Here is a 12,138-nt window from a genome sequence, read left to right as displayed (position 1 = left end):
GATGAAGCTGAGTATCAAGACTAAGGGAAAGAAATAACATAGGTAGAGCCTCAAGAACATTGACTTAAAGACAAAGCAAATAGAATTGGATTGTGCCCAGTGGGAAAAGTGAACAACTACCCAGGGACTGAGGAACTGAAAGTAGATTAGGTCTGGTATATTAATAGGATTCTAGAAGACAACAGAATTCTATTCAGATAGTTTACCTGAAGACATTTTAATAAAAGAACGTCTGTAGCAGTGTGGTCAGGGTTGAGGAAATCAGTATAGAATGTTGTTGTACCTAGGGACTAGCAACAATGGGAAGCTGTTACCACTTCTAGGGCTGAACGAAAAAAGGGAGGAAATACTGTTGACAAAACTAATGGGAGTATGGAGGAGGGAATGCTTGGCCAGAGCTCCACAGTTATGCCAGGATGGAGATAGGGAAGAAACACCCTGATTGCTGTGTCTTCCTGATGGTGCTCCATTTAGCCAAACCACTGGCTAAAAGGGTGGGAAGCCAGCGGATGGGGGTACTGAGTGATACAACTCCCCTACAAGTGGCAATGTCTTGGGGCTTAGTAGGATAGGAGAGGTGGAGAATGAATCTAGAGTCATGAGTGAATATCAAACAGCACATGTAGTTGTAAAAAGGGAGAAAATTAGTAATAAAACAGAACGCCTCCAAGCGTTGCATTTAGGAGAGAATTTTTAATTATTGGTGGACCAGGGTGACCTGGAAAGACTCTAGAATGCTTCAAACCTGCACTACATGAACCAGAAGACTTCCTGTGATTAGCTCATGGGTAGAGTGTGTTTGTGGATATCTGTTCCCTCTTAGGGTTTGAATCAGGAGCCCTTGGGCAATCGGATTGTTGACCTGGTTGGGGGGAGGGGGTGTTGCCTAAGAAGCAGCGTAGGGTGGGAGTGTGTGAGGGAGTGAATGTTCTTGGAGGAGAAAACTTCCACTTTGTGGATTGCTGTGTGAATCACTAAAAAACCGTGCTTAGAGGCACTGGGCACCCAGTCAGACAGCCTAGCATTCATTGTCATCATTGTTGTTGGTGCTATATTTACATGTGTGCATAATCGCACGTGTGTGTGTGTGTGTGTGTGTGCACGTGTTTATGCACATGTGTCTTTGGGAGCATCTAGGGGTGTAAATGGAGAATGGACTGCTCTGTTCTTTTGTTATATGTGACCTGGAAAAATTTCTCTTGGAAATGCAGTACTTTAGAAGGCATTTTGCAAGTAACCCACTGGTTTATTACCTGCTGTCAGTTAATAATAAGAAGAAATGGTCCTAAGTGACAGTGGGAAGAATTTAGTTTAGATTTAAGGGATGGCTTTTAATAACCCGTAGTATCAGATTCCTTCTTGACTGTAGGGAGACATTATTTGTCTCTTCAGTTCTACATTACATCACATACTCCAACAGTGAGAATTCCACATTTTAAATTCCACTGAAATGACATTAAAAAAAAATATATATATATACCAATTTTCTTCAAAATTACTGCTAATATACTGAATGTCTAGGTTTTTGTATTCTGATTATTGATTGTCCAATCCCCTCCTCCCTCTCTTACCCTGCGGGGTGCAGAGAGCAGAGGAAAGACTCAACCACTGTGTACTCTTACTTGACCTGACCTGTAGCCACCCCTGACTTCTTTCTCTTTTTCTTCCCCTTGCTCATTGAGCTCTAGGCACATTGACCTCCTAGCTGTTCCCTGAGACTCTTGCCTCTACCCTTACACTGTCTCTACCTTCTGTGTGTGTGTGTGTGTGTGTGTGTGTGTGCATGGCTGGACCCCATCACCTTCCTAGTGAGGCAGTCTTTGGCCACTCTATTTATCTCTTCCCATCCCTGACATAGAACTGGCCATGACATGTCAGCATGTTGATCTTCTAATTGTCTATTTGTCTATTGCCTGTTGCCCCAGTGAGAATACAAGTTTGACAAGGTCAAGAACTTTGTCCATCCCACATCTTGTTGTATCCTCGAAGCCTAGCCCAGGGTCTGGAAGACAGGGATGCTCAATAAAGATCTGTGGAGTCAATGAGTATATACACAAGACATATTTTAATTACTTTAGCCCTTCCTACTTTTTATTGTTTTAAGTAGATAAATGTTTTGCCCACTTCATCATTATTGTGTGTTATTCTGACCTGCTGACCACCTGCCTGTGCTGATGCAAAGAAAGTCATGCAGGGGATCCCTGAGTGGCTCAGCGGTTTAGCACCTGCCTTCAGCCTAGGGCGTGATCCTGGAGTCCTGGGATCAAGTCCCACATCAGGCTCCTGCATGGAGCATGCTTCTCCCTCTGCCTGTGTCTCTGCCTCTCTCTCTCTCTCTGTGTGTCTCTCATGAATAAATAAATAAAATCTTAAAAAGAAAAAGAAAGTCATGCAGGATGTTGGCGTTTTATGTAGGCCTGCCCTAGTGAGCACCCAGGCTGTTCTGCAGCATGGACACTGCCCCTGCTGTGGCATGTCCTGTCTTAGCGCCTACTGCTGGTTAAGTCTTTCTAATTCTAAGATTCAGTGCTTTGAACTCACTTGCCTGGACACATAAGCTATTCTTTCCAATATTATGCTATAGGTAATAATGATATTTTAGTGCCTCATCTGCACTATCTTTGATCCTATTTCTCATTTGATTGAGAAATCAAGTATAGAAAAGAGATTCTATGTCAATAGGATTCTGAGTAAAGTGTTAACATTAGGTGTGGGCTGACCCAGAATCCTATCTCAGAGAATGGCCTGGACATTACCTTCTCATAGCTCTGAGTCATTGGAAACTACTGACTTAAGGTACCTGTGGAATGCCATGTCTCTTTTGCAGTTTAAGGGATGGCACCTGGATTGGGGTAGTAGAGAGGTAGCATGCAGGCCTTGGGCCTCTGTGACTAGAACCCTGAAGGAAGAAATGGTGGGAAACATAGCCTGTAGTTTCTGTGGGTTGAGATGACCCCATACTCCTTAGCTTTCATCTGTGTGGGTGAGGGAGGAAAACACCTGTGTACATACACTAGGCACTGAAGATTCTGTGGCAGTATTGTTCCATATAACAATAGTAAAAATAGTAAAATATAGCACTAGATTAACAGATTAGTCTGTTGTGGCTTGTGAGTTTGATTGTCAGTTTGAACCCATTAAACTTCTGTATTAGAGCAATAAAAAGCCTCATCAAAGAGCCCAACAGTGCCCAGACTTAGGAAAGGCACAGAGAGAGGAAGTCTCAGAAAAGGTACTACTTTGGAGGAAATGAGTCACTTTTAAGACTTAGTAGCTATAGATCCCTGCCTCCGTTTCTTCATCTTGAAAACAGGGACAATTGAGATACTTTGGCTTTGCCATAGTACTATTCACATGTTCAAATGAGATAATACTAAAGATTATTCTATCCATGCATTATTTCATATTTATAATAATTTTATGAGTTAACCCATGTGTATTGAATAGAGGATGTTATTCTTTGAAACAACAGTTGGAGCTTTTCCCTCCTGCACATACCCGTGTAGTTCTTGTATTTACTTCCCACCTCCTTGCATGTTCAGGACTCTCTGTACAAAAATCATGTAAAGTAACGATGTCTGTTAAACTTCATGGTACCGTTTGAAAAATTACCCTGGAGAGGTAAGGTCCTCTCCTGGATTTCCTCACTGAGCTGCAATTCTCAACATTTTGAGCTTCAGCCTTCTTGTATCCAAACAGGATTTCTTAAGGCTAAGAAACCTTTCTATGAAAAGAGGAAGTCTCAAACTTCAAGTGTTCTCCTCAAGATCCCTCCACCCCGCTGTGAGTCTAAGCTAAATAAAACCGTGGGTTATGTTTACACCATCACCATTGGCACCTTCACAATACAGGAAGCCCCATTCCTGTCTTCCCTCGTGATTTCTCAGTGAATCTAATTGTGTGCATGGTGATCCCATTGACAAATACAAGGATAAATCTTCTGAACATGGAAAATGGAAAATCCAGAATTAATAGTGTTGGTATCTTTTTGTGTTTCTATGCAGGAAGTAGAACATCTCTTGGTATGTGTTAGAGGAAAGATCTCGGGAAGATCTGAGGTTAAGGGTGGAATCTTTTCCACCCTGCATTTACCATGACCAGCAGAATTCAGGCATGAGAGGTTTTCTGCATAAAGCTGAAAGATGGGGGTCAAAAGTCATACAGACCTGGGCTTAAATCTTGGCCCAGCTATTCCCTGGCTCTCTGATTTTGAGTAAATTCCAAGTTCCCTGAGTTTCACATATTTAAAATAGCAATGATAATAATAATAAAATAAGGGAGTTATTGTGGGGACTCAATGAAATAATGTGTATAAGGCAGCAAATTGCAATGCATAGAATATCCAATATGCATTGCTTGTTATTACTGATACTACTTATTATTATGATGACCATCATTTATGTTGCATTACCTGGATTAGGCTGACCCTGGGGATTTGTACTCCATCTTTCTTTCTTTTTTTTCTTTTTTCTTTTTCCATCTTTCTTCTTCCTAAAAAGGCCTTCTTTGTTTGATGAATTTTTATTTATCCTTCAAAGCCTTTTTCAAACATGTAGTTGGACGCATTAAGACTCAGCCACCTTAGTATCTTCAAAGTCTACCATAAGAGGGGCTAACAAATATTTGTTATTGTTCATTGAATAATAAGCAGCTAGAAGGAGGAGATTGTGCAGATTACTTGAGAGATCAATATGCATTGTAGCCTGGATGTAAGGAGTCATCCCAATATTGGTTATCATTATTGTTAATAACAAGAGCACTCAGTCATGGAGCGCATCCTCTGATGGTGCTATGGAGAAGCTCAGGAAGTAGTATAAACTAGGACACTGTGGAGAAATGTCCTATATTGGCCAGCTGATAGGGATAGCTTGCCTCCACCATGCCCTCCCACTCTGAGATTGCCAAACAGTGAGCATGTATGGAATAAAACAAACATTAGCCTTGGAATCCACAATCCTATAGTCAATCCTGGATTTCCCCCTCACCAGCTACATTAGTTCAGAAAAATCACTTACTCTAGGTTTTTTTTTTTTTTTTTTTCTGTAAAATGAGGATGATAGCAAATCTCCTTCATTTATGTGAGGAGTATTTGAAGTAATGTTTATGAAGGCATTGCATAAAGTTCCATGAATGAGTAGCTACTATTAATGACTTCTGAGATAATAATGTTAATAATGGAGAATAAAGGGTGCTAATTTGAAAGAAAAAATCAACCAACCAAAATAGCACTCACTATATGCTTGCTCGAAATTTTAAGACTGGTGAAGAGAAAAAAAAATACCCTGGAGAGAGAACTATTCCATAATTTGGGAAAACAGCTTAACAGATCCCTTGCTTTCCATGACAAGCCCCAGAGAGAATCTAGTTACCAATGATTGAAACAGAGAAAGCATTAGAATCCTTTTGTGGAATCAACCATAGGAATTTTTATTTCTTTTCCCCCAAGTAGGCAGAAGCAGGAGGACAGAGAGGAAATTTGCTAGATAGGGAAGGAGCTTGGTGCAGGGAGAAACGATCTAGCAACACATTGTGTGCTAGGCCCTAAGAGGGAAGTGATCCAACCTAAGAGAGAAACCCCCTTGTCTAAGTTGGGTACTCAGTGATGTTTGCAGCCCATATTAGGGTTTCCAGGTCTGTGCTGTCATTCAATTCTTTTATCCCCATGCCATCAGTAAAGACAATTATATATACTAGACAAATTGCCACTTGAGTTAATACTTTGGGGGAAAGGAAGCAGATGGAGTGGGCTGCATCCATGCAGAACAGTACAGAGAGGGGGGCAGGTGCCAGAAGGAGCTGTTACCAAAAAGTCCAGAGGTGATCAAGAAGTAGTTAAATGTACAAGAGGTGATATCCAAAATGTACAAGAGGTGATATCTACAATGTCTTCATCCTCCTCCCAAAATTTTCAGAAATATTTGTGAGGGGACTGAATTTCTTGCGGCGAGTGAGGGATTCAGTTTGAATATTTTTACTTCCACATTAAAGATAAGTCTGACCTAGAGGGCCAGGGTACTTGAGATCACTTGGGGAGTAGTTGTTTTCCATTAGATTCTGAACCAGGAGGCCAGTAGGGACAAAACTTTCCCTGTTCACTTTTGTGACTCTGGTGCCTAGCACAGTGCTTGGTGTTTAGTAGATATTAAGTAAATGTTTGCATTGCATTTAAAAATTATTTAAGTAAAAAAAAAAATTATTTAAGTAAATGTTTAATTCTGGAATATTTCTAGATTTACAGGAAAGTAACAAAGATGGTCCAGAGAACTTTTATACCCTTCCCCCAGCTTTCCCCATTAATGTCTTATATTACCATAGTATATTTATCAAAGCTAGAATATTACATTATAATAAATTAAAACCCAGATTTTATTCAGATTCAGCAGCTTTTCCACCAGTGTCTTGTTTTTTTTTTTTTTTTTTCTTTAGTGATCTCATCAAGGACAGGACATTACATTAAGTCACGACCCTGTAGTCTCCTTTGGTCTGGACAGTTTTTCAGTCTTTTCTTATTTTCTATGACCTTGTCAGTTTTGAAGAGTCCTCATCAAGCATTTTGTAGAATGACCTTCAATTTGGGTTGTCTGTTGTTTTTCTCATGATGAGACTGGATCTCTGGGTTTCTGGGCTGGCTCATTGCCCATTGGTTTAAGATTCTTCCCTAAAGAAGTTGCTAGTGGGAAGATGTCTATAGCTGGTGAGATGACCTGGTGGGCACAGTTCAAGGGGTGGGCTGCAGTCTACAGGGCTTGCTCTCTTCTGTGCCGAACTGCCATGCTCCTAAGCTCAGCTACTTCACAGTCAGGGTGAGAGGCTACTGACAGGTGGGCACAAAGCCATCTGTATTCCTGGACACACAAGCCAGTGTGTGAACCTAATAGCTCTTGGCCTGCCGCAGGCCCTTGATTCATGGTGGCTCTTATCATCATGCATCCAGGGACCTAACTTTTCATGTAAAAAATGAGTTTAGGATTACCACCTTGAGAGAGCATGGAATTACACACCTAGCTTGTAGTGATTTACTTTGCTAAGTGCTTCCTTTGTGAATATTTCTGAGGGGAAACTAAGGTCTTGGGATGGAAGGAGAGAGAAGGGAGAAAAATAAGTGAGAATCCATAAAATCTTCTTTGAAACTTATTATCCCAAAAGGTTTCTATATGCCTCTCTTTTACTGTCTCCTCTGACTGATATTACATTAAGTAATATATATAATTCTTTGCTTTTTAAGTTATTTTACCTTGAAGGGTTGACTTCCTGCTTGTTCAATTTGCATTCCCACCTGACTGGAATCATGTTGGTCTCACAAGAGAGGCCCTGGGATATAGAAAAGGGATTTGAGGTCTAGAGTTAGAGGATTTGAATGCCATATCATACATCAGGGTGTCTGTCCACTTGGGTAAGCCCATCATTCTCTCTGAGTTTCATCTATAAAATAGGATGAATAAAACTGACCCTATAGGAGTGTTACAAGGACCAAAGGAAAAGAGAAGTGTATGTGATGAGTGTTTGGTAGGCGATGAAGCCCTGTTGAAAGTTGTGTTGCTACTTCCATAATTTCCCTCTTATCTCTAAGGCAGAACTGTTGAAATTATATGGAAAAGGAAAAAAATATAACTGAATGGTTCAGGTCTCCTGTGTGGATACTGAAGGCCAGACTTGTGGATAGAAGCAGGAGGAAACGGGGAGAGGACTGACTTTTGCATACAAACATTTCCTCTCCTTGATTGACCATAGTTTGGGCTTCTGTCCAGAGCTTGCTGGTGTCATTGGACTCCAGCCAGCAGCCCAGTTCCAGGGTGTCCCTAGGCCTCTGATCCTTGGGTATCAGGACTTGAACTGAGAAAAAGTACATACTGGAAGGAATGATGTTTGGTGAACACCAATCCTTAGATGGCATTGATCTTGGGGTAAGGAGGTAGAACCTATAGGAGCTTGGGTTTTGCTGCACACCCTTCTTACCTGTTCTGTGAGTTGTGGCTTATAAACAGTGTTAGTGTTTCAAATTCTAGGCCCCCAGGCAAAGCACTTCCACAAAGACCACTACTTTTTCCTTAAATGGATGTCATTCTTTCCTCTTAACCTCCCCCATCCCATTGTGTAGGCATTTCCCATTAAATCTTTCCCTGAATGGCAGGCAAAGTTTCCAGAAGATTGCAGGGGCTTTCAGATCGGCAGATTTAGGAAAGAGCAAGGATAGAAAAAAATTACAATTTTTAGGAAACTATAAGTTCTTTATCTTGGATGCATTTGGGAAGATTATGTCCCCAATGGCATCTTGCAATCTCTTCCTGCCCCACACACTCCCACTGCTGCTGGGATTATGGTCCTTGTCCCTTAATATTGTATGGTCTTTTTTTGACTTTGCATAGCACTAGATTTTATATACATTACCTCATTTAATCAGCCCAACACCAGAGTAGTTGCATGATTGCCTTGCCTGTTGGCACTTTCTGTTCCATATTACAGTGACTAGTGCACTGAAAAGCCTTGTTACCTACTTAAGGCAGAATTTTTCATGAGGACATGGATTGTATTTTGCTCATCTTCATATTTCTACAATACTTTGCTCAGTGATTGACACATAATGTGTTCCCTAGGTTATTGTTGAATAAATAAATGGCTTTAATGATGGTCTTCCATATTTTTGTTATGGCAATATTTTGCTCTAAAAACAATGGGTGTTTTCAGAGGGTAAATGTATTTCCTGAAACTGTGCCAAACCTTATATTTAATAAACCTTATATTCAAGAGGTACAGATGAAAGAAATTGTTTTGCTCAAGCTATTGTATTTATTGCCTTTTCTCTGGTTCATAAGCCCTTTGGAATTCTGCTGTCCTTTTGGGTATGAGAAAAGAGAAATCAGAGCCAGCCATCAACATTACTAAAAAGTCAAGAACAGAAAGAAGTATGAGATGACTGAGACCTGGACAGTGGCCCTGTGTTAATAGCTCATCAAAAGAGGTAAAGGAACAAAGTTGTCCAAGACTAGAGGATGAGCACAGGCATAGGCTTTGAGAAAACTTAGTCCCTTTAAGAAACTGGGTTCCAAGGCTTCTTGTTTTCTTCTCAAGGAAGTCTTACAGCTGGAGTAAGTAGAAAGTTGTATAATTTTCATAGATCCTGGGCTTTGATAATTCCTGGCATGATGATTTGGAAACCAGATCTCATCTAGAGGCTAAGCCAACTACATTGACCCATATCTCCATTTTTCTTTGTGAAATTCTCACTTTTGGTTCCTCAGAGCTATGAGGAGCTGCTTTGTGTGCTGGACCCGTGAGCTAGCCCGTTTAGTATTACATCTCTGACAAGGGGTTGGGTGGGGGCATAGCTATTTTCTTGGATGTGACTGTCATAGGTAATAGGTATGCTCCTGTTTTCCAACTTTTCTTGGTAACCCATGGCAAACATTGAATAGGTTTTAACCCTTCCTGAAACGACGTGATATGTTAGCCTGAACCGTTTCTTTGGAGTTAATAAGGTTCATGATTTTTATTGCCTACAGTGGAAAAACTCCCCTTTATTTGTTCAGAATAAAGTAACAGGTTTAGAGGAAACTCTCAGACTTGGGTCAGACGACTTGAATTTTAATCTCAGGATTGCTACTTACTCAATCTGCATTTCTACAATCAAATCTTTCTGGGGATACATACATGCATATATGTATACACAGAAGTAAAATGGCTTAGGGGATTTGCAGTTCGTTGGTCTGATCAGTGTGAATATTGGAATCAGATGGCCTGGTTTATAAAATTCCTTCCATTACATACCAGCTGTGTAATTTTGAGATATTTATATAGTTCCTTAAAGAGCCTAAGCTTCCTCACTCATAAAGCAGATAGTAGCAGTACCCAATTTAAAGAGTGGTTGCAGGGAATAAAGCAGCAAATTAATGCATGAAAATGCTTACCACAGTAGCCAGCCCATAGTAAAAATCTAAAAAATGTTAGCTCCTATCATTATTATTATTATAATTTACATTCACATATGCTAGTTGTACAATCCTTTATGTCACTTAAAATCTTAGCTTCAGATTTGTTATTTGTGAAATGGAGGAAATGTAAAACCACTTTCACTGAATTATTGCTTTATATATCAGAAATCACTATATAATTCACTAGAAATCTCTTCCTTAGGGATTCAAGGTGAGTGTTCGGTAATACTGGTATTTGGGATTTGCTGAACCAATGTATAGTTATTTTGTTCACATCTGTAATGGTTTAATAGATTTCAACCATATCACTCCTTGGCCTGTGGGGTGTTTTGTTGTTGTTGTTTGTTTGTTTTATTTCACTCTTTGTCTTCATCTGGCAGCCTGCCAAATCTTTTGGTCATTGGTTTAATTTTTTCTGGACCTTCTCCATCTCTGTTGTTATCATTCTTATGGAGCTACGACCAGAACTTTCCTGGAATATACACAGATGTCCAAAGCAGAAAGAAGACAGCAGAAAGTTAAAGTGTGAGTTGATGATGTTCAGTTTTGTTTTTGTGACCATGTCCTGTTCAATCTGGGAAGTAAGCGAAAGACAGATATAATTAACAACTCCCCAAGTAGTATCCAAGCCTAAAGAAGGTTTTCTTAGGTCAAAGCCAGTGAGCTCATATGGGCTAAGTATTTTTTACTGACATGCCTCTACCCAGCTTACAGGCTAGTTGTCATTTACTAGGCTGACATATTTAACTCTGAGTGTATGTTATGACAGAAAGGGAAGGAGTTTTCTTTTATGAAATACAAAATACTTTTTTTTTTCTTCTGTGAGCTTCACTTCATTACTACCTAACTTATTTGACAGACGGGAAGAAATAACGTAGAAAACTACCCACTCCTCTGAATTGGCCCATTCTCCTAGAGAGTTATGGATCCCTGAAACTGTCAACAAATCACAGCTAGAAAAAAGTCATTCCTGCCAATGAGAACTGGAATAAGAATGCTCATTTTCTGGCACATGGCAGAAATAATCTTGATTGTTTTCCAGGGAGCCTACCCTCCAAACTCTTTGGGAGAAAAACAATGACCATAAAATAACTTTAATAATATTTGATGAAATTTTGACCTAACTAAAAGGTTTCTGGGTCTTTCATGTTGAAACAGTTTGCTTTTAGGGACATAGCTTTAGATACATTTACTTCCAAATGACAACATATCATTCATATCAATACATATCACATATAATTCAAATTTGCTGAATTTGGAAGTTTAACTGCTTGATCAGTGGCAGAAATGCACTGATCCACTAGAGTTTTTAAAGTAGTTGTAATAAAAGCAAATGTTGAGTCTTTTTGTGTCTGTTGCTGGAATAGTTCATAGGCTCTCAATGCTCTGACCCTGGGAACTTAGAGATCTCTGAACTCCATCATTTCATGGTTTCGGAGTGAAGTCTTTATTTATAGGCACTGTTGCCTCTGTTGTGTTTGATGTCTGATTAGCTAGTGCTATCTGTCTGCAATTCAGGGAGAACTGATAAAGTCATTCTCAAATTTGCTGGCTCATTAGAATCACCTGACGAATTAAAATGGTTTGGACCGTAGTAATTTGAAACACTCCAGTTAATTCCAAAGCATACTGAGGGCTTTATTTTATAATGACATCCCTGGTATGTCTGCTAAGTGACCCCTCATTAGTCACTTAGCCCTCCTATATTCTAATTTCTTTGGGTGGAAACTTTGTGAGGTAGTTACTAGTCACAGTTTCTCGTATTAATTGTTAAAACCACATTGAAAGCCATATAGTTGAGTAAGATCTATTGTTCTCCATTCTTAAGCATACATTCTCAGTATTGATTCTAAGCATTTCCCACCTGAATAACTGCCATCATTTGAATGCACAAGGGGACTTTTGTCTGTTTTTCTTTGATGTAGCTCCAGTTCTTAGAATACAGTCTGGCATACACATAATAATATTAAAATCACTTCAGTGGAGAGGGAGTAATAAACTCTTAAAGAAATTGATTATACTTTTATTTTCTGCAGTTTTTATATGTATATTTGTTAATACATATATGAAGATTAACCATATGCTATATTCTACTTGGTTCTTCATAAAATTACAGTTAGAATATTTGTGAATAATGAGAAAAATATTTTCCCATATTGTTTTTCCAGAAAATCAAAAGCCACAATCCCTAGATTTCTTTAACAAGTTT

Source organism: Canis lupus, chromosome 13, assembly GCF_011100685.1.
Source record: "Canis lupus familiaris isolate Mischka breed German Shepherd chromosome 13, alternate assembly UU_Cfam_GSD_1.0, whole genome shotgun sequence".
NCBI lineage: Eukaryota > Metazoa > Chordata > Mammalia > Carnivora > Canidae > Canis > Canis lupus.
This window is presented reverse-complemented; position numbering follows the sequence as displayed.